This window comes from Brachycentrus maculatus, unplaced genomic scaffold (assembly GCF_059751285.1).
Source record: "Brachycentrus maculatus isolate JH-2025_06_01 unplaced genomic scaffold, ASM5975128v1 h1tg000451l, whole genome shotgun sequence".
Classification (NCBI taxonomy): Eukaryota; Metazoa; Arthropoda; class Insecta; order Trichoptera; family Brachycentridae; genus Brachycentrus; species Brachycentrus maculatus.
In genome coordinates, this window is record NW_028281198.1 from 414,351 (window position 1) to 439,925 (window position 25,575).

Below are 25,575 nucleotides of genomic sequence, written 5' to 3' on the forward strand. Positions count from 1 at the left end.
TTCTAAGTCTCACTATTCGGGTTATAAACGTCAATACTTTGACTCGACTTATAGACATTTTTAATCTGGATTTTTTTTATAATTTGTACAAATAATATTTTTTGTGGAGTTTAATTTATTACTAATATAAAAATCAGAATTCAGATCTGATATCTTGATTAAAATTAATTTCGTTCTAAGTACAGAGCATAAGAAAGAGTAAATAATAAAATATGTGAAGAACGATGCCTTTAAAGATTATTTTTTAACATCTCATCAAAGATGAAGAAGAATATGGAAGTCTGGGCATTTACGGGGCTGACGACCGTCATGGGCTGGTTTAAGTGATCACTTTACACACGTGTAACATTCACCAATTCTACCCATTATTGACAACCACACTACTCAAATTCTTGGAAGTTCTATATATATGAACCAATTTAGAAACCTTGTTCTTGAATCACTAGAACTTCACTAGAGACATCTATTGGTGGGACGTAAAGAAGCTTTTTACTAAGCAGAAACTATTATATTAGTATGTGAGGTCCGAATCCTGGATTATAATCACACATATGAGAAACGCCATCTCATCAAAGATGAAGAAGAATATGGAAGTCTGGGCATTCACGGGGCTGACGACTGTCATCGGCTGGTTTAAGTGATCACTTTACACACGTGTAACATTCAAAATAAATAAATGCCCAGACTTCCATATTCTTCTTCATCTTTGATGAGATGTTAAAAAATAATATGAAAATAACTCCTGTAATTGGAGATAATCCAGATTTTGTGAACAAGTATTTGGACACACTCAAAATGTTGCCTTTAAAGATAGCCATAAAATACATGTTATTATTACTTTGAAATATATCAATAAAAAAATATTTTCTTTAACGCAGAGAAAATATTAAAAATACAATATTATCGATCGTTCACCCTAATAATGCAAAAACATAACAAATTTTTATCATAATATGTGAGCATACTGAAGAGATATTATGTCGATAATACGACGTGACACTCCACGTGTCTTCCGGAATAATTCGTCAAATAAAGGTAAAATTCCTCGTCTTGTGCATCAACATGAACACTTTGTCTAATGGAAATGTAGATATTGACTGAGTTATTATTAACGACATACATATGAGGATCATTACAATATTACATCATATTTAAGAAATATATTACATATAGGAGAATCTTCGTGTTATGAAAGTAACAAACTGTTTTTAAATTCTTATTAGACGCATCACACATCTAATTGAACTTATATTGTATGTAGTTATATAATTTTACAGGTTATATTGATTTTTTTTATAAATATATTCATGTTACGACTACATATTCGTATATCGTCAGTGTGACTACCACCCAACATATTTTATTCTTAAGCCCACCAAGTGCGTTAGTCATCAAATTGCCAAGCCTGCAAGGCGCGCTGTCATAATCCGTGCGCGCGATGTGTACTGAAGTTTTCAGAAAAATATTTTTTAGTGGAAAAAAACAAGATTTATGTACAAGTATTTAGACATACTCAAAGTGTTGTGTGCCATATAATCATTAATCTATTTTAAGATGTCAAAATGTAAAAATAATTAGTAAAGAAATCCATTTTTTTAACAAGGGTTTGCACACTCAAAATGTTGTCGAAAAAGAAAAATGCTTAATCTCAATTAAGAAATTAAAAATACATTTAAATTATCTTTAGTTTGGTTCTCTGAAATTATATTTAAGTATGATTCGGTACAATTTTATTTATTTATTAAAAACATTTATATATTCACATTAATGGGTTTCTTTATTGCACGTTCTAATTTGATTGGAGAAGGTGTAAGGTCGATGGGTCCCTAGAGTATTATGGCTCAGGGCTCAAGATTCTCGTTCGACAATCCCGAACAACTTCGACGCATTACGTATTCACGTAATCACATTCGAAATTATCTTATTTGATAAATTATGTACGTGTTTATTATCCACATGGCTATATGTCTTAACTAAAATACAGCCCCTTCTGAAACTTCTCCATGAAAATGTGTTTGTCTTAATGTTAAAAGATGACGGTGTTACATCGTGATATGAGCTTTGGAACTATCAAATCAGCTTTGCACAGGTTGGCATTGGAGATCTGTAAGCCTTTTAAAAACCTACATGGGTTGAGAAAAAATAGGCAATGATTATGAATAATAAAAGTCATTTAAAAAAGAAGAAAAAACCTATCCAACAAATTTATCATATTCAATTTTCCTAGTCCCAAAATAGAAAACATTTTTTTAAAAAATGAAAAAAACAGCATTTTTTCAAGTATTAAAACGTTGAATATATTTGAATCTAAGGAAAAGTTTATCTTCGAGATACCGAACTGTAATTCCAAACAATTCCAACAGAACACTAAATATTTGGAAACCAAATACTTCAAAAACCTTTCTATAGATATAAAAAAGAGGATATTGAAATTCTGAAAAATAAATTAAATGCCTTATATACATGTCAATCGAAAAAAATACAAACATAAAATAAATATATGTCACTCATAAGCATAAACAACAAACAATGAGTGAAACTTCCTCTGCAAGAGCTTGGTCTCTTTATTGGTGAGAGTACCGTAACTAATTTTAAGATAGTCAAATGTAGAAATGTCTTGCAAATTAATTGAATAATTTAAAATCTTGTAACTATATTTAATGATTTTTTTTTCTAACATACCCGCCAATTATTTTATTGACTGCTATTACTATTATTACTTTAATTTATACTTGAAGCACTTACTGTGATTTTCGATTTTATAATTAAAATGTAACTTTGTTTTAAAATCACTAAAAATATTTTATTATAACTAAATTATAATGTCTACCGGTTTCAAAGCTAACCGCTTCTTTATCAAGACTGATTAATAATAGTATTAATCAGTCTTGATAAAGAAGCGGTTAGCTTCGAAACCGGTAGACGTTGTAATTAAGATGTAATTAAATATTTATAGTGATTTTTAAACAAACAGTAACATTTTAATTATAATATTATTACTCTTTTGCCCTGTAATAACATTAACCAAAGAAAGCTTTAGAGTTCTTCTTAAGTCTTCTAGTTCGCTCCTGCACTAGGGACGCCATTTTTGTTTCGTTTCATAATACATGTTGGCGGGAAATTTAAAGATATGGCGGGCCGCGGGCCGGTTTCCCGTTGTTTCGTATTTTTATATGGATTTCTATGCAAATTATATGAACTTAGGGAAAAAAGCAATTGTATGCTTCTCGCCCCACTTTTTACGAACGAAAATTGCATTCTTGCTAACAACGAGGGCGTGCACACGTTATAAATATTTAATTAAAACTGGGATTTAGCTGAAAAGTCATATTTATAGTTGTTTTAGCAAATACCAGAGCTAAATTGTATTTTAATGGAAAAAATAACATTTATTCTTCAGAATCACATTTTTTGTATTTTTTCGCAAGTTATTTAGTTAGTTACTTCCTTTGTTTAGTAAATATTTTTTTTATTTAAATATTATTTGTTGAAACTAAAAATTATGCTAGTAAGAAATAAGTATGCGCGAATATCCATAATATGATAGAGTGGCCACAAGTAATTTCACTACAAATCTACTTTATTGTGATTAGTGGAAAATACAAGTGATTGTTGTCGCAGCCAAGAAATATTGGCTACCCTAGGAGTTTTTTTCCTAGTCTTCAAAAATTAAAATAATTATTATAATTATTGATTGTGTATCTAGCTCCAGTTTCATAAAATACTACCTGAAAAACAATGAAAGGTAAACTGTGAAATAAATATGTTTAATTTAGTTAAAGGGGAATTTTCGTTGTTAATATTTCGAACTGGTGACGTTAGTGGAAATGCTTCCTTTGAGATTGATATTTGAATTTTATGGGAATGTTTTTTTTTTTTTAATTTTTAATATTACTTTGAAAAAAAAATTCAACAGAACAACATGTTTCAACTTTTTATTAAAATGCTGCAACCTTTACACTGCTTTGGTGAAAATGGCAACCAGTATTGTTATCATGAAGTGAGAGCTTACATTTACTTTTCACGAAAGAAAAAGTTGTTTTTAAAATAATAAGCACTTGCTTCAAACATGGATTTCAGCGAGATTCAAGGTGTAATTTTTCAATTTTAAACTGAATGTACAATAATTTTGTCTTTAAAAACATCAAATTGAAAAGAAATATACCTTTGGAAATATTTTTTTAAATTTAAAAAAAAATTGTCCAACATGAAAAACTTTAAATTTTGAGTTGATGAAACAAACCCTTTTCATGTTATTTCCTAGATAGAAGGTAAACCATTTCACGTTTCGTTCTTAATTCCTGGATTGTGACTTTTTACAGTGAGGAGTTTTGAGGAAATATAACAAATTTATCATCCCCCAACCATTTTCTAAAAACAGAATTAGAAAAAGAGAAGGGCGGACATTTGTTTGCAGGGATTCCGTCCCTTTGGGGTGAATATAAAGGGACTCGATAGGGAGAGTCTACCCGGGATACAGGAAGAAATAATATTTGGGGTATCGATCTGGGGGCCTTCATCTTTCAGAAGTCATATAGAATTTTTATGACAACACATGAGACGAGGTCAGAATGATATGTATTATTCAGTTGTAACAATCAGATTTGTCTTGGTATTCTTGGCCAATTTGGTCAGATTTTTGCGAAGAATTGGATAACTTTTTCACTAAGCTTATCATAAACACGGTTCATTTTTCACGAAATATTTGTTTATTTCTGTTTTCTGGTTTCTGAAATAAAAGAACAATATCTGAGGTATTCATTTGAATACACTTTTATCTTCACAAAAAAGTTTATCATGCGTGAATGTTTTTAAATAAAGGTAGCTTAGTAGATATATTTTTCTAGAAACAGGAAATAAGGATAAAACAGAATTTCACTGTTAAGAAAACATTTTATTATTATATTGAGCTTTGGAAGACACGTGTAACATTTAAATAAATTCTTGTTGATCATAAAATATTAATTCCCTCTTAAGTGATCGATAATTTTCATACAAATTATTAACCTTCTTTTGAGATGGGAGTTACTTCAATTACGCACGTGTCAACATATTTTTAAAAAGCAATTTATAAAAAAGGTTAAAATCAGTTTCGCGCAACAATATAGCAATATTGATCATTCAAATATTTTCCTTTTTTTAGCTTATAATTTGAACAGTTAAATAATTTACAACATTTGTTGAGTGTGTCCAAATAATTGTTCACAAATCTGGATTATCTCCAATTAAAGGAGTTATTTTTCATATTATTTTTTGACATCTCATCAAAGGTGAAGAAAATCAGGAAGTCTGGGCATTTACCAGGCTGACGACCGTCATAGGTCAAGTTCTAGTGATTCAAGAACAAGGTTTCTTAATTGGTTCATCTATATGGAACTTCCGAGAATTTGAGGAGTGTGATTTTCAATAATGGGTAAAATTGGTAAATGTTACACGAGCGTAAAGTGATCACTCCCATATTAAAAGAAGGTTTTTAATTTAAAAGTGAATTTTCGAACATTTCAGAAAAAAAATATTTTAAGTATCTATTTATATAATTTAAAACGATTAAAAAAATATGTATTGATTCTGTGTAAATATTTGTCAATTGTAGCAGTTCATTGAAAATAACATTTTTTTCTTTAATCTTGAATTGAAATCCATTTTCTTGGTCCAGTGTTTTCAACATTTTACTCCAGGGATCACTATTTGTGAGTACGTAAAGGAAAATTCTACTTCGTAGTCTTCATACTACCATCAGACGTTTATGTTTTCTTTCCTCGTTTTGTGTTCCAATTTAGTGTTACACCGTTCAAGCGGAATAATGTATGTTTTATAATTCCTCTTACGTCATTTCACGCTTTTGAAGACTCCCTTCTTAACATATTTGAAGTAATTTATTTGATGATGGTTGTTTGATCACATATTTGAACGAAATTACTCCGAAGTTGATAATCGGCTCGCAAACTCGGAGCACTTTTGAAAGTCTTCAAAACCAACTTTTTCCATCTTTACGACCGACTCCTTTGAAGCCTGGCAAATGAAGTGGAAATATTTTATTTGGCAAACAGTTTGTCAGCCGATTCTTCGCATCAAACGTCACAGTAAATTAAATTATCTGAACTCCACCCCGAGGCCTTTCGAAACATTCGGGGAAACGAAATACGAGAGGCTAATTTTCGATGGCCAAGATTGGATATTATGAAAGAGTATATCTTCGTTTTACATAGACTTTAAGGGATATTTATCTTTTTCCTAATACTGTTCCTTTTCAGATAAAAGTTGGCAAGTGCAAAATAGGTATATGAAATAGTAAAGTGCTGAATTAAAAAAAAAACTCAATTTTAACAGCAAGCTCACGTTATATGTTCTTCCGTAGGCCATGCATAAAAAGTGTTTAAATATTGGTGTGCTCTGTGTTGTACGCTATTTATCTATTGATACCCTTTTCCACACCTTTTCACGAAGATGGGGTAATCCACCTCCGTAGTGTGATAGTTGGAGCGTTTATCTGGGGGTCTCTGGTTTGATTCCCATTGGTTGTTTCCAATTTAATAACACATTAATAAAATAAACAAAATAAAATCCTTCTCGGACACAGTGGGATGCAGAAGTGACAGGTTCAACACTGTCCTGCGCTCTAAAATAATAGTTTTTTTTAGATGGGAATTGCATTTATTATTTACCTTTGCTTATTATGCACAAGGTTTATAGATCATTAAGTGGATTTTTATTTCATCTTGCTAATCAATTATGTTTTTATTTGACTCTGTGTTGGGAACAGGAGAGATAATCTAGTGTGGCCCAAACAGAAACTTCTCAGCATTTGCTTATTGCTGGGAAGAAACCACGTAAAACTCCTCAGGAGAAGGCAGATTATTGACTGTCATCAGCAGACCTTCCGTTCCACTAGAAGATCTAAAATAATAGTGGTGGGTCAAAATAAAAAAAAAGCATTTTTTTATTCAGCACTTGCTTACTTTTGCCAGTAGGGAGATGATACCGAGGGAGAGATAAATATACCTCGTAGTCTTTGTAGAGCCTAATAATTGATTCCTTTTGTGTTGTAAGCCAGTCGTGGCTTTTCCTTTTGTATCGAATAAGCGTGGAATTAAATGTTTATTGTTAAAAGACCTTGTCATTAGGAGGTTATCCAGGTTATTTTTATTAGAGGAAGAAACGAACGTTTCTGATGATTATATGCCTCTTTTTTACGAAATAAAAAGTAATTTATTCATTCAAAGGACAATCAAAACGCAAAAACATTTTATTCCACACGAGTACAATTGTTTAAGCATTTCTTATTTCCAAAAAAAAATATTTTCAACATAATACATATAAATCATTTTTTATAACATACAAAATTTATTTAACTTTTAAAATACATTTTGATGGAATTGTCATATTTCTAACCATTTTTTTTTGTTTTATCTTGTATACCAGTGATTCCGAAAATATTTTATCAATTATTTAACTGTAAAAGTGTATAAATATGTAAGAAAAAATATTGATTTATCAATTTATATCTGGTATAAACAAAGTAGGACAAGAAACATACTAGTAAAGTTATTGTAAGTAATATTATTTAATACAATACAACGAGGACAATTCTCAGTCCCTTGAAAATCGTTAAAAAGGAGACAACTGTTCATGATATTAAATGTATGAATAATTAAGTCATAAAAATGGTTTGTGATATAATTAAACCTTCTGAAAACAAGGCAATATTAAATAACATAACTGTCTTGTTTTAATACTTCAAAGATTTTGAAAAAAAACGATGTATAATATTTTGCAATATATCCTCAATAATTTGGTTACAAAGAAGCATAAAAAATAAGATATTGGAGATTAACATATTATTTCTGTATATTTCTGAAAAACATGTTTTTCGCACATTCTTTGTAACACATTTTATAAACTTTATAAATAATGTAAAAACATGTACAGTTCATGTTTAACCCTGACGATGACAAGGTGTTTGTGGAAACCGGTTGGAGAAAAAAAATACCAATTACAAAGTTGTTTATGTATTGAAAAAATTAAATTACATATTTCTTTTACTAACGATATCAATTGGTGGGAACTCCAAGTATGTACGCAATTTTCCCAACAAATCTTTTAACTGTCGTTCGTTAGTAATTTTGAAGGACGCTAGAAATCCACATACTTTTGTAAAGCGTTAGATAATAAAATTCCGGATGTTATCGGAGATTTAATGTTGATTTTTGTTGTGAAAATTCAACTCTCGACGGGCAAATACCCCAATAAAGAAACTTAATTATACAGTGGTTTCACATTAACAAGTTTTCGTCATTAAAACGAATATGTATTTTGATTCTAATCTTAACTACGCCTAGTTTTACCTCAATGAGGCAAAAAAGCAGACCCTGTATAAATTTTACGATTTTCACGATAAGTATTCATAAATAAACGTTTTTCGCGTAAATAAGTAAAAGTTAGCCAACGATTTAATCTCTGAATGAAATACCTTCAACGTGGTGTATATTTTGAAATTTCCTACCATTTTTGCCAGTTAATTATATCAACTTCGATTATAAAGTAAGACTTTAGTTAGCAAATAAAGATTGAAGTTTTATTTGAAAATGACCCCTACAGTTTAAGAAGTATCGACAAAGGGATCGACAAACGAAAGAAAACCTATACCTAACTAACAAAAAAACGTGGTTCAACTGTAGCCTTAATCTCTATCAGGAGCGGCTGCAAACAATATTAAAATTGCCATAATGGAAGCCGACCTTCAATTTAGAGCGGCGCAGTGAAAAAAATAATTAATTAGACCTATGCGACATTCTCAGTGGACTACAACGTGCATTTGGTTCATTCATCTATTTGTGAATAAAAATATTGTTTCATTTTCATATTTTAAGCACATACTTTTTTCCAGACAAGATAAACCCCAACAATTTTATGACGGAGACCTTGGGAGAACAAAATAGGTGGCGGAAAATCCCAAAAGAGATGGTGACTATGTCATCGCATAGTCACTGTGGGGGGTAGAAACTGGCTGCAAGCAGTAACCGACCGCAGAAAATGGAAAGAAGGAGATGATGCCTAAATTCAGCGGTGGAAGAAAGAGGAAAATAAACACATTTTTAAATAAATATTGTGCTTTATGAGTATTTGAATTTCAGTGCATGCAGAATAAATCCGACTTCTAGTTTTCAAGTCTAAGATAAAATTTAAGCTTTATGAATTCACGGCACGCGTAACTTTATTATGTGAGAATGCCTTCATACACCTGTGTAGATCAAATATTTCCAGAACATCCCTTCATGAAACAAAGGGTACATAATAAAAATACTGAAAACCGAGGAGAAATTGTGAAATACAGTTCAATTAATAAAATGGATGTTAGGGGTAAAAAAAAGCTATTTTTTTTAGCAAGATTAAGATGGATGACCTTATCCATCTTCATATATTTTTGAGGGGTAAAATGAAAACGCACTTTTCCTTTTCTTACCATTTATTTAATAGAATAAAGAATAATTTCTTGCGAAATACATTCAATTCGATAAATTCTCAGTCTTTTATAGAAAGGTTATATCAACTTGGTTCATGGTTTTTACATTTTTCTAGAATAGGAACAAGATTGATTGACAAATATTTACGTAAAGTAAACTTTTTTGATTTTCACGAATGTAAGGATGGAGGTATTGTTTTACCAAACCAATATTATGTCACTAGGAACCACATTTCGTTTTTGCCAAAAAAGTGTAATTGTATTATATTGATATATATTTTTTTAACGAAACAAATGAGTATTTCAGTATATACGTTTTTCTTTAAAAAAAATGCTTGTTTTTTTAATCATAACTGTTAATTCCTTTTATTTAATAAAAATAAACATTTGTTTTATCTTAGGCATGGCAAAAGCAAATTTAAATTGTCTTGTCTTGTTACTAGAGATACATCTCAAAAAATCCTCAGTACATGTATTTTTTTATTTTGGCAATTAATTCCATTCAAAATAATTTAATATAATATAATATATTATATGAAAGCTATCATCTTACATACATCATGTCCCGTAAGCCAAGTTTTCTATATCAAGATAAATGACGTCATTCATTTTGAGCGAACTTAAAATTTCTCATTCAGTCAACCTAATTTATGAATGTGTTCTTACGAATATACTACATTATCTTGAAGACGTTTCTGTTCCTGACAAGGAACATATCACGGCATTGTTTTCCAAACTCCACTCTCTCAAGTACTAAGAAGGAAATTAGTATTTTACAATGACATTATTCAAATTTCGTTTTGAGAGCGAAACGTACAAGAGAAGGTTATCTCAAGTGTTCTTTTGCTCGAAAATTTATGTTGTTGGTTAATTGCATAGAAAGTTCGAAGAGATGATTTGTTTATAATACATATATCGTAGTCATACAGGAGAAAATGACCAAGTGCATTTTTTACAAAAACGTGATCATGGACTATTTGATATCTTACTAGCTTAATATTGTCCTGAAAAAAATTCCGAAGAATTTTAGACTTGAAGGTATAATATATTGACTTGTTAAAAATGACAAACTGCATTGATGTTTATTTTCTATCCAAGCAAAAGTGACTTAAATGGCCCTCCTGAACATTTTACGTTTTGTTAGTTGGTCACTTTCTCTTATACGACTACGATATGGCCAATCTGTTATCCAAATTGAGTATACTTTATAATACATTCTTGTAAGGTAATAAAATAGTTCATATCAAAATATAAAACAGTTTTTTCATTTCAAATAGGACGTTGTACAAAACAAATTAGATAGTATGTTATATTTTTATAAGTGAGAATATAAAAATACATATTAGTACTTTATAAACCGTCAGTGTGGATAATAAAATGAGGATTTAAGTAACGTATTATTTATTCTTAGACAAATATACTAGTGGTGGATTGGTGAATGCTGCACGTGTGTAAAGTGATCACTTCACCAGACTAAGGCATGTCATAAGCCCCATAAATACTCAGATTTCATATTCTTATTCATGTCCGTTGAGATGTCAAAAAAATGTAAGAATAACTCCTGAGTTGAGAATTAGATTTGTGAACAAGCATTTGGACACACTCAAAATGTTATAAATATATACTAGTGGATTTAATAAGAGGCAGTCATGAAAAGCAATAATAAAAGTAGGCAGTTTAATAAATAAAACAAAAAACAATGTAAGATAAAAAATAAAAAAAAGTAAAAAAATATATATTCAATTTTGATTAACTACCACTTATTATTTTAATCAAACATGGCATGTGTTTTGATGCAGTCAACATCATTATCGAACAATAATCAAACACCATACAATGTTTCATAACAATAATCTTAAATACACCAAAACACTTATACAAGTAATTTACAACATTTTGAGTGTGTCCAAATACTTGTTCACAAAATCTGGATTATCTCCAATTACAATTTTGCCCAGACTTCCATATTCTTCTTCATCTTTGATGAGATGTCAAAAAATAATATACAAGTAATGTAGTACGATATAATAATCAGTGAAATTTAGCACGTTTGCGTTCAATTTTGTGGTAATATTGGATAAATTTCACCACAAAGTGACTGACAAATCAATCAATGAAATCTCTTCACCCTATCAAGAGGTATTGTGGAGATATTACCTACAATCGCAAAGTAACGAATTTTCCCCGGGCTTTATTTTAACCATTTTTTGTGTAAGGTTAAAATTAAGTCTATTTTAAAATGGTGGCTTACGCAACATGAGTAATAAATCTTGAATTTTGAATATTAAAGCATTGTTAACTTCGTGGTACAGTAAGATAATACTTTCCGTATCAGTCGTTGTTCATTTAGTGTAATACCACTTATATTAAAGTGGTATTTCTCTAAGTGAACGATGAATGATAATAAGAGAAAATCTTTATAAAAACTATTTACATGATCCCTAATCATTTGTATATTTGATCTCGAAAAATTTATTTATTTTATTATTGTTTTTTCAAAAATATTTTAAAACTGAGTAACTCAATTGCCGCTTTTAGTGTACTGATATTGACTTCTTTCAATAAAAATTAAGAATGTTTTTATCTAGATATTATTTAATAAAACATGTAAACAGAATGTCAGATGACAGACTTCCACGTATCGCCCTTGAAGGAATCCCTGAAGGACGCAGACACCCAGGCAGACCTCCAAATAGGTGGAAAGACAGCTGGGAGTCAACATCCCAAGAGCTACATGAGGAGGTACAAACAGAACCTTAGAATCTAGAAAAAGAAGAAGAAGAAGAAGTTTAAATACAATTATAATTTGGATAACCAACACGACAAACAGTAAAACGATACATGAGATTTACTTTAGAAAAATCGCTAACCACGAAATCGCGTGATTTTTTTAAACAGTGTTCAACTAAATGAGGCACGAGAAATAACACCATGTCAACAAATGATTTTTGATTAAGATTTTTATTACGTATGTAATTTATATGTATGCAAATAAATAAATAAAATAAGGTAAGGAATATCTAGGAAATAAAGTAAATTATAATTAATTCGTCAGTCACTTTGCATTCATTTTTAAACGTCCCAAGAACACAATTCTAGACTAAGATTCACATCCAGTTTTTGATTATTATGCTGAATACTTTAAATCATGCATGTATCATTTGATATTTTAAGGAAATGTGGTATTTACCAAGTGAAAATAAAATAAATTTTCATCAAAAATGAAAATGAGAAAAGAATCAGCTACAGAATATTTACCTTATTTATCCTGAAAAATTCAATTTTGAAATAATGTGCATATTTTTATTTAATTTAAGAACGAAGAATATTTAATCATCTATGTACTCGTACATTTTTATGTCTTATAGCTGTATTCAAAAAACTTTACCCACGACAGCCAATGACGCACGGCGTGACGAATTTTCGTATAATAAATATTTTACTTTTCCAAATATTAATTAATTTTTGACGTCATACGAATGACGTAAGGAATATTTTTTTTTAAGTTAGTAAAAATCATATTTCAAATAACTAACTAACTGCATGCTAACTAACTAACCATCACACCACTTCCCCGCAGGGGTAGGCAGAGAGAATAGAGCGCCACACCACTCTGTCCTTGCAAACATTCTTCGCCTCTTCCACGTTCATGCATCTCCTCATACATACCTGCCGATTGTTACGACACCTAACCTGCCACTTTCAAGTATTTGACATACCTGATCGTGCCATGTTTTTCTCGGTCTTCCTCTGCTTCTTTTCCCAATAACATTCGACTCATAAATTTGTTTTATTTTTATTTCAAATACTGTATGTATGCAAAAGTAATATTCTAGGTATAAGGTAAGAATATTTCACGATGTTGCGTATTCAACTCTTAGCATTTAAAAATCTTCACGTTGTCTATAGCGCTGAGGATAGCAACCCTTTAATACAAGACCTTTCGAGGGAATAATATAAAAAATGTTAGGACTAAGCACCAAGTCCTCAAAAAAGGGAATATTAGTTCCATCATAAAAAAATATCCCCGAGATTACTTAAAATGTTATCCTCCTGATTCCAATAAGGCCACGTAAACCGAAGTAAGCCTTCCCCTATTATTGTGCCTCTCCTCTCCATACCCACCCTAGCGTTGGGTTTTTCTCATTTTCTTTTCAGAGTGTGAATGTATCAAAGGTGGCAGAAGATCAAGAATTGCCACGTCACACCGAATTATATTTCTATTCAATAAATTGTTCGAAGGCTCCACATTGCTTTACCCAGTTTCTTGTATTGTACGCTCTTGAATGAATTTCTATCGATTTAATCAGATATTTTTGTTGACTTTAACAAATTGAATTCTGGCACAGCACAGCCGACAGTTTTGTGAAAATTGGAAGACTGCTAACGAAAATTAAATTCTCTGAATACAACCATCAAAACTAAATACTTACTTTATTCAAAAAATGACACGCAAAACATTTACTTAAACCATCTTCATTTTTTTCAGTTACTTTTGGTTTCTGACAAGGGATGACTTTTTTATAGCATTCACTTAGTATTTTTATCATTTCAACTCTAACGAAATACAATAATTTTTTTATTTTTCTTATTTTTTATTTTTAAATTTACTTCAAAAACTTAAATTTTCTTTATTGCAGTAAAAACACTTTACTGTAATTAGAATAATTTAAGATTTTATGACAAATTTGATAATAAGTTTTTCATAAATCTCATCTTTGAATTATGTTTTAATGTTTATTGAGGATAGTTAAATATTTTATTTGTTAAACAGTTTTTTTTGAAAATACATAACGTGGAAAGATTTTTAATAATTATTTTCGTTTTCATTAATTGATTCGGCAATCACTTGTACAATTTAACACTTTTTCATACCCGATTTTTGCTACACGATTTTGTACACGATAATTGTTTGAATGTACGCGTTTTTGCTGGAAAGACACATTATTAATTTTTTTCTGAGCAATTTTTTTTCTGAAAATAGCGAAAAATGTATTCGGTAGTGTGAGGCAATGGAATTCCAATACCAGTTATAATTTTTCAATTTCACTTAGTGAACGTCTTTATTCAAAATTAGCAAGGATTTTTCAGGATACTAAATGATATCCATATAAAATATTAAAAGAAAAGTAAAGCTTCATACACTTCATAGCACTCCTTTATTTTCTATATGACTTTTATAACAACAGCATTTTTTTCAATTTTACAAAGGAAAATTAAGCAATATAAAAATGAACTTTAAAAACATGGCAAGTCAAGATCTTATCCTATCAATTGGCCTATTTTCAAGTCTTTTCGTGTGTGATAGCTGACTTTATACATTTCTTGCTATTAAGGTTGGCCATTAGAAGGTGGTTAATGTCTTCTTCACGTCAGCCCATTAATTTCGTAGGCCTAGATCCTTTACCTTTAGCTAATGGAGTTCTAGAATAGCTCTAATTGTGTGTTCTTTCTTCCACTGCTGAACGCCAAGAAATTGCACAATATTACACCAATTAGGGCCTTAACTAGTGAGTCCTGATTGAGTGAAGTTAAGTTGTTGATGGAGGTCAATAGATTATCATTAACACAGAAAAACCATCAAAAAATTTGTTCAAATGCTATTTTAATGATCCGTAAAAATAAAAGATATCAACAAAAAATGTAGTTGGTACTGTTTACGCCTATAATAATCTACAATTCCAGATAACAGTATATTAAAATAATGATTAAGTAAAAAATAAAATAAATTAACCATCAAATATACGAGTATGAGGTTGATACTTGTTATATTGTTATATATATATTGTGTTGATGATTTATTTAGAATTTCAATGATTCGGCACTCACTTTGTGGTAAAATTTATCCATTTTTAAACAAAGTTTTACTTAGTAATACCACTGTTAGTATTAGTAGAAAAAGTCGTATTTACTTAGTAAAACTTAAATTAAAAATTATTTAGATTTCTAAATTTTACATGGTTTATTGAACTTCCGATAAAGTATAAAATGAAATATATCAACCAGAAAAATAAAGTTTTATATGAGGTTGGCACTGTTTATACTAATATTCGTCTAGAATTCTAGATTAAAATATATTTATATAACTAATGAAGTAAAAAAACATCAACCACTAAAATAAAGTATAGAATGAGACTACTGTTTACCCTTAAAATTATCTCGATTTCTAGATAATAAATTATAAAGTGAAAAAAAGAACTAACTCCTTTTTTCTTCCAACCAATCCCCCTTTACTTTTATTGTTAGCTCTTTGGGGATTTCAAATTTAAGGTTGATATATTGTTTGCAAAGGAAAAGTAAGGGTAGATTTTTTAATTAATTGATTAAGTTCCTTCTCGTACAAGGAAAGTTTTCTCCTCCGTTTCCTTTTAAAAGAAAAGTATTGAAAGGACTTTCAAGCATCTTCAGCATTTTATGGAGTTGATCGAAACTCGGTTTGCTTGACTCATTTTAAAATATCTCAATTTTAATTTATTGACTCAACCCTACCAAGGACAAACATTTATTTACTTGACCCATTAAATATTTAAAAAGGTTCTTTTTACCTGTAATAATATTTTTTAACTGAGGGAAAAATTGCTGATTAAACGTTAAGTATTTTTGAGGGTGTTGAATATTTTAAATCAAGTTTTTTTCGTGCGAATTAATGATAGAAAAATAAGAAATTTATAATCCTTTTTACGTACTTCCTATTATGAACGTTTTTATATTTTTTTTGGCATCTAAACAGAGATCAATAAGAAATTGTTAGTCAGGAAGGGCATTTATAGAAAATTAAAGAATAGTTTTATAAATTGAAAGAAGATTTTTGGCTAATGATCAAGGACTGGGATAACAACTCACACACAAATGAAAGGGTTTCTACTCAATAAAAAGCTTCTTTCATCTCACCAAAAGATGTCTGTAGTGATTTTTCTGTGATTCAAGTACAATGTTTTGAAATTGGATCATGTATATAAAGAACTTCCAAGAATTTGAGTATTGTGGTTGTCAATCATGGGTAGAATCGGTAAATGTTACACGTGTGTAAAATGATCACTTAAACCAGACTTTGACGGTCGTAAGCCCCGTAAATGCCCAGACTTCCATATTCTTCTTCATTTGTGTTGAGATATCAAAGAATAATACGAAAAAAAACTCATTTAATTGGAGATAATCCAGATTTAGGGAGTATTTGGACACGCTCAAAATGTTGTAACCTTTTTGTATTTATTTAACAAATAAATTTACCCCTATCAACACCTTGTCAAAAACTTAACTCTACCTCACCAACTATAATATCGCCTTACCCTACGTAAAGTGCTCTAACTACATTTTGGTAAACTTTAAGAAATTTGGATTATGTTATCAACTGACCGTTATCTATAAATATAAACAAAAAATATATATTAAAAATAAATTACGCCTAGTTTTCAGACGTCTGAGACGCTATCTACATCGAATTTTCGAAATGAACTGAACTCCTAAAACTACTTAATTTTAACAAAGCATAAAATTTTAAAACGATTTGATAAATTATTATATCGCGTTTTTAGATGTGTAATAATAGTTAAGAATTTCAGAAAAAAAACATTTATTAAAAAAAAATACGTTGAAAAAATCTTCAATGCTCTCTCCTGTAAAGTAACAGATTTGCAGATAGAGTACTTTACGTAGGGGCCGTCGATATAATCAAATAAATTTATTTAGACAACATGATCTGTCATGAACTTCTGATTACAGAATCTTTAAGATGAATGTATTTGACGGGATGCCGATAAACAATGTTAAGAACATCAGGGTGAAGGACGTCATTAAATCTTTGCCCTTCAGTCACTTCACCTCATCTTAAGACTTTTTTTGACATCTCAACATTGATGAAGAAGAATATGGAAGTCTGGACACAGGAGCTTACGACCGTCATAGGCTAGTTTAAGTAATCACTAATTCTACCCATTCACTAATTCTACCCATGATTGACCACACTACTCAAATTCTTGGAAGTTCTACAATATATGAACCAATTTCGAAACATTGTGCTTGAATCAATATAATTTCAATAGAGATCTATTGGTGAGATGAAAGAAGCTTTTTTACTGAGCAGACACTCTTTCATTAGTTTACGAGGTCCAAATCCTGGATTATAGTCACATATATATGAAACGCCAGAAAATATCCTTTTCATTTTATTATTTCAGCTTATAATTTGACTATTAAATCTATTTACAACATTTTGTTTATATCCTAATATTTGTTCACAAATCTGAATTGTCTCTCGTTTTAGGAGTTATTTTTCCCATTTATTTTAATTAGTGAAACATGAAAAAATAAGATAGTAAATACAGTAAATGTAATAAGAAATCGTTAGAAACGAAATGTTATGTTTCTGAACCTCGAAGAAATAGTTTAAAACTGATATTTTAACGAATGAAAATAAAAATGTTTATAACAAACATACGTAAAAAAATATTTGTTAATTATGGTGTAAATAGTTTAAACCTTGACGCATGGTTTGACTTATAGTAAAGTTAAGTGAGTTATTAAGAAGAAAAGAAAAAAAGAGCAATGTATTGTCACAAATCATTTTTTAGCGTTGTGAGAATTAGAAATACTAATACCTGAGATATGTAAGTCAAAATATATACATACGTATGTATCCGTTAACAGAAATATTTGATTTATATAAGCATGTTGCAATTATCAGAAGATATGAATTGTAATAATTTTATACGTTCTATAAATGTAAGTTATCACTGTCTACATTTGACTCATGGCGAAGGAGTCTTTTGACTTTGAAAGTTGCATAGATTAGTAAAAGCTTCAAAAGTTTTTCAGACAACAAAGGGTGGTCTTGAAGATGATAAATTGAGTCAAATCAATCGGTGCAGTGGAGAGGATACTTTAAAAAGTTCATTTCGTGTAGACAGAGAGTCTGTGATCTTGATACCAAATTTATTTATCGGAAAATATATTGAATATTTTTCTCAAGCCAAACTTGAAACCAATCAAAGAATTGGTGTTAGACTAGATAAGAATGAACAAATTTTTGGACAAATATAAAAACATGATTGCTAGTTTCTCTTTATTTATTCATATTAAAAATTTAATTTAATTTTTTGACATTTCAACATAGATGAAAAATAATTTAGAAGTCTGGGCATTTACAGGGCTAACGCTGGTTTAAGGGATCACTTTACACACGTTTAACATTCTATGATCAATTAAACCAGCCTTTAAATGCAAAGACTTCCATATCTTCATTTATGTTGAGATGTCAAAAAAGTTATAGGAAAAATAATTGGAGATAATCTATATTTGTGAACAAGTGTTTGTACACACTCATACTGTCGTTTAAAACTGAATGTTACTACAGCCTTTTACGCTATCGGATTTTATAATAAAATCCATGTTTATGTATGTATTTGTATGTAATAAATATTATATCAATATAACATATTTTATTTGATACTCTGTGGCGATGTAGACGCTCGTTTACTTGGTATCCTTGGATTATTTCGTACCGTGTGTAAAATGAATTTTGAAATCTATTTACAATTGATTTTGGCATTGTAAATAATATTTCACAGTTGATTTTTTAAACATGTTTACATTTAAACATTTTTCCTAACTACAAACATACTCTCGAATAATTAGGATATTCAGATCATATATGTAGAGCAAACTTGTAAGTATTTATACATTTTAACTCTTTTATTGATTATTGGTATTGTATGATTTCTAAACGTTAAGTTACAAATTTTAAAATGGAACGGATTTTTTTTTCAATCGTGTTTTTCTACGTTTTTACGTTTTTATTAATGAAATTAATGTAAGCAAAATTAATCATGATGTTAAGCTAAAAGAATTTCAATAGTAGTATTCACTTAACAAACGAGTATTTTATTTGATGTTTGGCTGTATGAAAATTACTTATTTTACAACATATAGTATATTTTCATAAACAATGTATTATTTTAAATTTATGTTTTTCAAATGGATAAGTTATCTCAAAAACAGTTACATAAGCGATTTTTCGTTGATATTTTAAAATAAAAATACAATTACAACCTTCAATTTGGTAAATGGCGGTTAACTTTATTTTATGCAAGATATAAATAAAAATAAATAATCTCTCCTTCAAGACAGAACAAACAAAGAATATCTTTTAGTCCAGGACATGTACGTGAAGGATTTCTTCTTTAAACTTGTGCAGTTGACAATGAAGAAAGGACATCCCATGGTGTTGATTTTATCTAGAGCTTCAGACTCTGAGAAATATTCTCTAAGTTAGAAGTAAAACCTTCTTGAAAGCTTTCAGGATAACAAAAATATTATCTTTGTCAACCAAAAGTGGGTTCCATTAATTATCGTAAATGTTTTAAATCATCTTCTATCGTATGCAATAATTTAAAATATATTTATTTAACTGTCATATCAATGTAAATTGGGCATAATTCGTACTTTTAACACTTTTCTGACTATCATAATCTTATACTTAATTTTTTTAATGCATTAAATGAAAAGAATTTATTAGTATAATTTATTTTATGTTTAATTTTCATATTTATTTTGAGTTTGAATCCGTGATTAAACAATTACCTTTTTCTGCGAATTACTTATTAATTTTTTTGGATTATTTTAAAAATCACCGATTTTTTAAAATTTATGAATTGTTTGAATGGAGAAAAAATCTAAAAATAATTATATATAATGAAATTGAAATATGAAATAATTTAAACTACCCAATTTTACCCTTCGCCACTTTTTCATCGCAGCTTATTATTCACCTCTTTCATATATATTTCCACCCCTCAATTCCACGATTAAATTAAATAGCTCATTTTATCTCGAATAATATCAACATTCCTTCTCTTATTGATCACTTGGCACATGCCATACTACTTGTACCTATGGAGGTTTTTGACTGCTACTGGCGCCACAAAGCAGTTAATAAAGCCTACATTAATAAATTATTGAAGTGGCTATTACTTTATACTAACTTCTGAAATATTTTATTTCAAGTGGAAAATTTTAATGACTTCTAAATATTACGCTGCTGGATTTCCTTACTGTTGTGTATGATTAATGCTTCACCCTTATTAAAAATAATACCGAAAATACTTGATAGCCTTTTACTAAATTATTGGATTTTTTTAAATAATAATAAAAGGTTTATTACAATAATGAAGTCCTTAAAAAAAAACTTCAATTATGGCTTAATCAGATGTACTCAATAATTTTTCTCTCTCCTCTTACAAAACTTATTAACTTTTTATTAATAACGGTTATATCCCTTGTACACGTTCAAAGATTTTTTCTTTACAATTGACAAAGTGTTTTTAAATAAATACAATAAAAAAAACTTTGAATTTTTTTTAATTATTCAAAAATGATTTTTTGCAAAATTATTTAAAAAAATGAACTACCGAAAACTGTTCTTTGCATTAAAAAAATACTGAAATTACTTAATCAAGTTTTTTGTTAACAAATAAAAATTTATCTTTTAAAATAACATTATTTCGATATATTATATATAATATCATAATGTCCAACGCTATCTCTTATAAAAAAAAGAGTATTGAATAAGTTAATACATTCCTTATTTTGCTTGAGTTTACCAACGTATTGTATATTTTTTTTTAAATCCATATACTATGCGTCCATAATTTCGTATTTTTTTTATACTTTTAGATGAAATGTATACACACTTAAGTTTTAAGTTACATATTATAGAACATTACAGTATATAGACTTTAAGCTCAATATAATCGATGAAAGTTCCTATAAAGCAACTAACACAATCAACTGTATTTGTTAGCCACGTTGTAGACATTAAGGCGTCACGTCTTAGAGTAAAAAAATAGTTTTGAAACATAACATTATGTTTCTGTTATATTATACCGAATATCTACTTGTCTAATCATTGAAAATATTTTTTAATCAGCATTAGCTCTTTAACATACTCCTAAGCTTTGTAAAATGATTGTGTTTATCAATCTGTACCAATAAAAAATTAACATGAGTGCATTTTAAAAGTGGTATATAGGATTTTTTTTAATAAGACAGAACTTTATGTTTTAATTTTAAATCAAACACAGATTTTTTGTGTCTACTAAGTTGTATTTATTAACAAAAAACACATAAAAAATTATATTGTGACAATTGTTTTGCCTTGTTAGGGCATTATCAAACGAATTTCATTTGATGATGCCCTAAAAAGGCAAAACAATTGTCACAATATAATTTTTTATGTGTTTTTTGTTAAAAGAATACAACTTAGTTGACTCAAAAAATCTGTGTTTGATTTAAAATTAATACATAAATTAAAATGGAGTTCTACAAATTAAACGCCAAAACAATAAATAAGACAGAACTTTCAGTTTCTTAGATAAATATGAAACTTTAAAATAATTGATGATTATTTTAAACAATTTAAAGAATTGTGCAACAAATAATCGACTGTAAATTAAAATCGTCGACCCAAATATAACGATTTTGAAATATTTTGTTTTTTTCTTTGGGGCATTGAAGAAAAATTAGTGTTTGATTTGTAGAACTCCATTTTAATTTATTTATTAATTGTAAAATCAAATGCAGATTTTTTGTAGTAAACAAAGTTGTATTTTATTGTAAAAACAAATAAAAATTATCCATACATATATTATTACTGTACATATAAAACCGTTAGTCTATTCAATCTTCACATTCGTTTGAAAATGCCATAACTTGTGTTTTTAACAATGAAATACTATTAAGATTTCTCCAGCTAAAAAAAATGACATACTCTAATGTAACATATGTGGGTTGTGCAAATATTCCCTATATGTGGGTTGGTGGAACGCCCTTCAACTAGCCGGAGGGTGCTGACTGGCATTCGTGTTCTGGCTATGATTAATGACTATTTTCACACCAAAACCGGAACGGAAGACGTTCATTCAACGCTGGTCTTGTAATTAAACTCTCTCACCTCCGCAAGTGGCGAATAATGGAACTCACTAGGCCAGAACCACCGAATGGTGTCTACGCGTGTCGAAGCAAACCAGTGGACAGACATTTTGTTTTGAAATGTGTTTCTTTTCATGGAGCAAAAACAGCTCAAACTTCTAAAGCGTTTTGTATTACTAAACCAGCTATTCGAGTACTAATTTTAATGAAAAACTTTTATATACGGTACCGAATTACAAACAATTTTTTTAATATATTTTATTTTTAAGTAAAGAGGTAATAGTAACATAAATATCTGTTATAGAATCCGTTGCGTTGACCCGAAATATATTTAAACTTCTACCAATATACATTATTTTCTATATCATATATACTTTATTTAAGTATAATACGATATAATTATTTATTTAAATATTAATAGACTTCTAAAAAGTACCTCCAGGATACATAAACCAACCTTAAAGTTTTTATGCTATTTTTTTTATTTGTAGGCGCAAAGCAAACAAACTTACGAGTATTATTCACAAGGGAAGTATTTATTCTCAAGTTTAAAGCAAATCAATTACGAAAAAGCTTTTACACAAATTAAAAATAAATAGAGCTTCCTGTATATTTACAAACATGGGTACACAGAACGAGCTTTCAAACTGCGTTACAATAAAACACAATATGTTATCCACTTCATTTAAAAAGGAGCGAAAGGTCGAAGCGAATTCAGGAAGAACAAGAATGTAGGGTGCTGTGGGATTCCTAGTGAGCACAGTCATTTGCAAAATTACCCTTTCAACTTAAAGACTAGTCAGGTAAATGATTGCATCTTTGTATTTAAGGGTAGTTTTCCTCGGAAAACCTTAGTTGAATGGGATTTTCTTATTTTTCTGGAAATAAATACCAGCATAAGACCAACTCCATTCACAAAAAACTCAATGATTACAATTTTCACTCTTTATCTAATATAATGCTCCAATGTAATTACATTTTTTTAAATATCTTGTATAAATTCATTGATTTCACTTTGTGTTAAAATCTATTTATTTTTTAATTAAGTTTTACTTGGTAAATACATACCACTTTTTCTTCGAAAAAATTGTCAAAATAGATTTTATGATAAAGTGGTATTTACTTACGTAAAACTTAAAGTGAATAAAAATCAAAATTTTATATTTATATTTTAAATATGATTTTAATATTCCGTATTAATTAACATTTTTCACTTTAGTTTTTCATTTCTCATTTTTCAACGGAAGGCTGATCGCCTTTCCTTCATGTGTTAACGATCAATATAACACTGGGTTAATATGAAACAGTGCTCTATGCACCATTGAGATACGGATAGAGGTTTGAAGAAGATATTTAAAGCATTGTTAACTTTGTGGTATTGTGATATAACTCTCGTCTTATCATTCATCGTTCACTTTGTATATCGGATCAATTGTAAACTGTAGTCTACAGTTGATCTGATGAAATAGTTATTCCGAAGCCGGTAGGTGTGAAGTAAAGTTTTGAAGTGAACGAACCCAGATTATGAACAAAGTTTTCTACCCACCTTAAAAATCTAAGATATATTTCTGTGATCTTGTTTGACCTAAATAATTTGAATTTAAAATAAATATCTATTACATTAAAAAAATACTAAAACACACTTTTCTTGTAATTACTAAAACATACTTTACCCAAATAATAAAACTGTATATTTTTTAAACAAATGAAAATTAAAAATCGTACTGTACTACAGATAATTATGGTTAAATAAAAATTCCTTAAGCTAGATTTTTGATCTTTCTAATGTCCAGTTAAGCATTAACGTTTTTCATAAGACTTTTGGAGTAAGTTTAGCAGTATAGAAAAATATAATCGTATGTTTATGGTATTCTGAATATTTCAGTCACTATAAAGGCCTTTTTTAATATTAGACGCCCAAAATTTGGGCGAAAAAAATCACGCTTACTCAACAAAATGGTAGTAGGTTAAACCAAAAAATATAATTTGTTCACTAAAAATTTTTTTGACGAATCTAGAACACGAAACCGTTTCAAACATAAAAGAAATATTCGAACCCATATTTTATGGATTCGTTTTACTTCTAAGGTTTATGAACACACTAACAGTATTAACAAAGAAACGCGTACTTTAAGCGATGAGTTGAATTTTCACGTAAATAATGTTACCTACCGATTGTATCGCCTGATATTTATTGGGTATTAAATTAGTTCTCTTTGTTAAGCGTAAGGAAGTGTAGTTTTTAAAAGGTTCTTTTCAAATTTGATAAACGAAATAACATTTTTATAGAAATGTTACAAATTTTGAACTCCGATGTATATTTTTGAAATTGCTTGTACTTATTTTTTATATATATTTACAACATTTTTATGGTATTCCTGAATTAATTCAAAGCTCATAAAATTAAATCCCTTTCAAAAATAAAGTGCATTAATACCTTTCAAAATGTATGCAATAAATAAAATCAATAATGGGCAAAATGCTGTACGTTACACAAGTACGTACATAAAATAATCATTTAAGCCAGCCAAATTCAAAAGTCAGCCCTGCAATATTAAAACATCGATCTCCTTTCGTGTAAATACGATAAATACTTCGTTTCAATGGACACACCAATAATATTTAACAGTTATTTGAGTAAATATTTTTCTTGTTTCCATACTTTAATAATAAATGATTTTATGATAATTGTGAATTTGTGAAAGACAAATAATAGACGTGTTCTAGTGATATTGTTGGAAACCTATGTTCAGAATTCCCTGGACCAAAAGACTAATATTTTCATATAAAAATGGTATTTTAGATGATAGACTTTCTTCCATCTATCTACGACTAGTCCCTCAGTTTTTTGGACACTTAATACAAAAATGTTTTTAGGTTAAGAAGAAAGAATGGTCATGACCTTCAGCGATGAGGATAAAGACGGATAATAAAAGATATATTGAAATCTCAGCAAAGATGAGAATAATACTGGTACAATTTAGCATTTATCTGCACAAAATTAAGACACATTCAAAATGTTGTTTGAATAGGCTAATGTTTAGTATTTTTTTTTATTGGATATTGTTGATAAATTTATAATTTAGTACGTTTTTAATAACATTGTTGTATTTGAGGAGTTAATTAGATTTTGGGTTTATTTATCAGTAGGTACAATATAATTAGCTTTCATCAAAACCAACCAAACA

General features: G+C 29.0%; 1 protein-coding gene across 1 annotated transcript in view; it reads right to left on the reverse strand.

Moving 5' to 3' along the window:
- Window positions 1–25,575, reverse strand: part of LOC148302465 (uncharacterized) — a 322,290-nt gene that overhangs the window by 280,324 nt on the left and 16,391 nt on the right. The gene's annotated exons all lie outside the window — the stretch shown is intronic.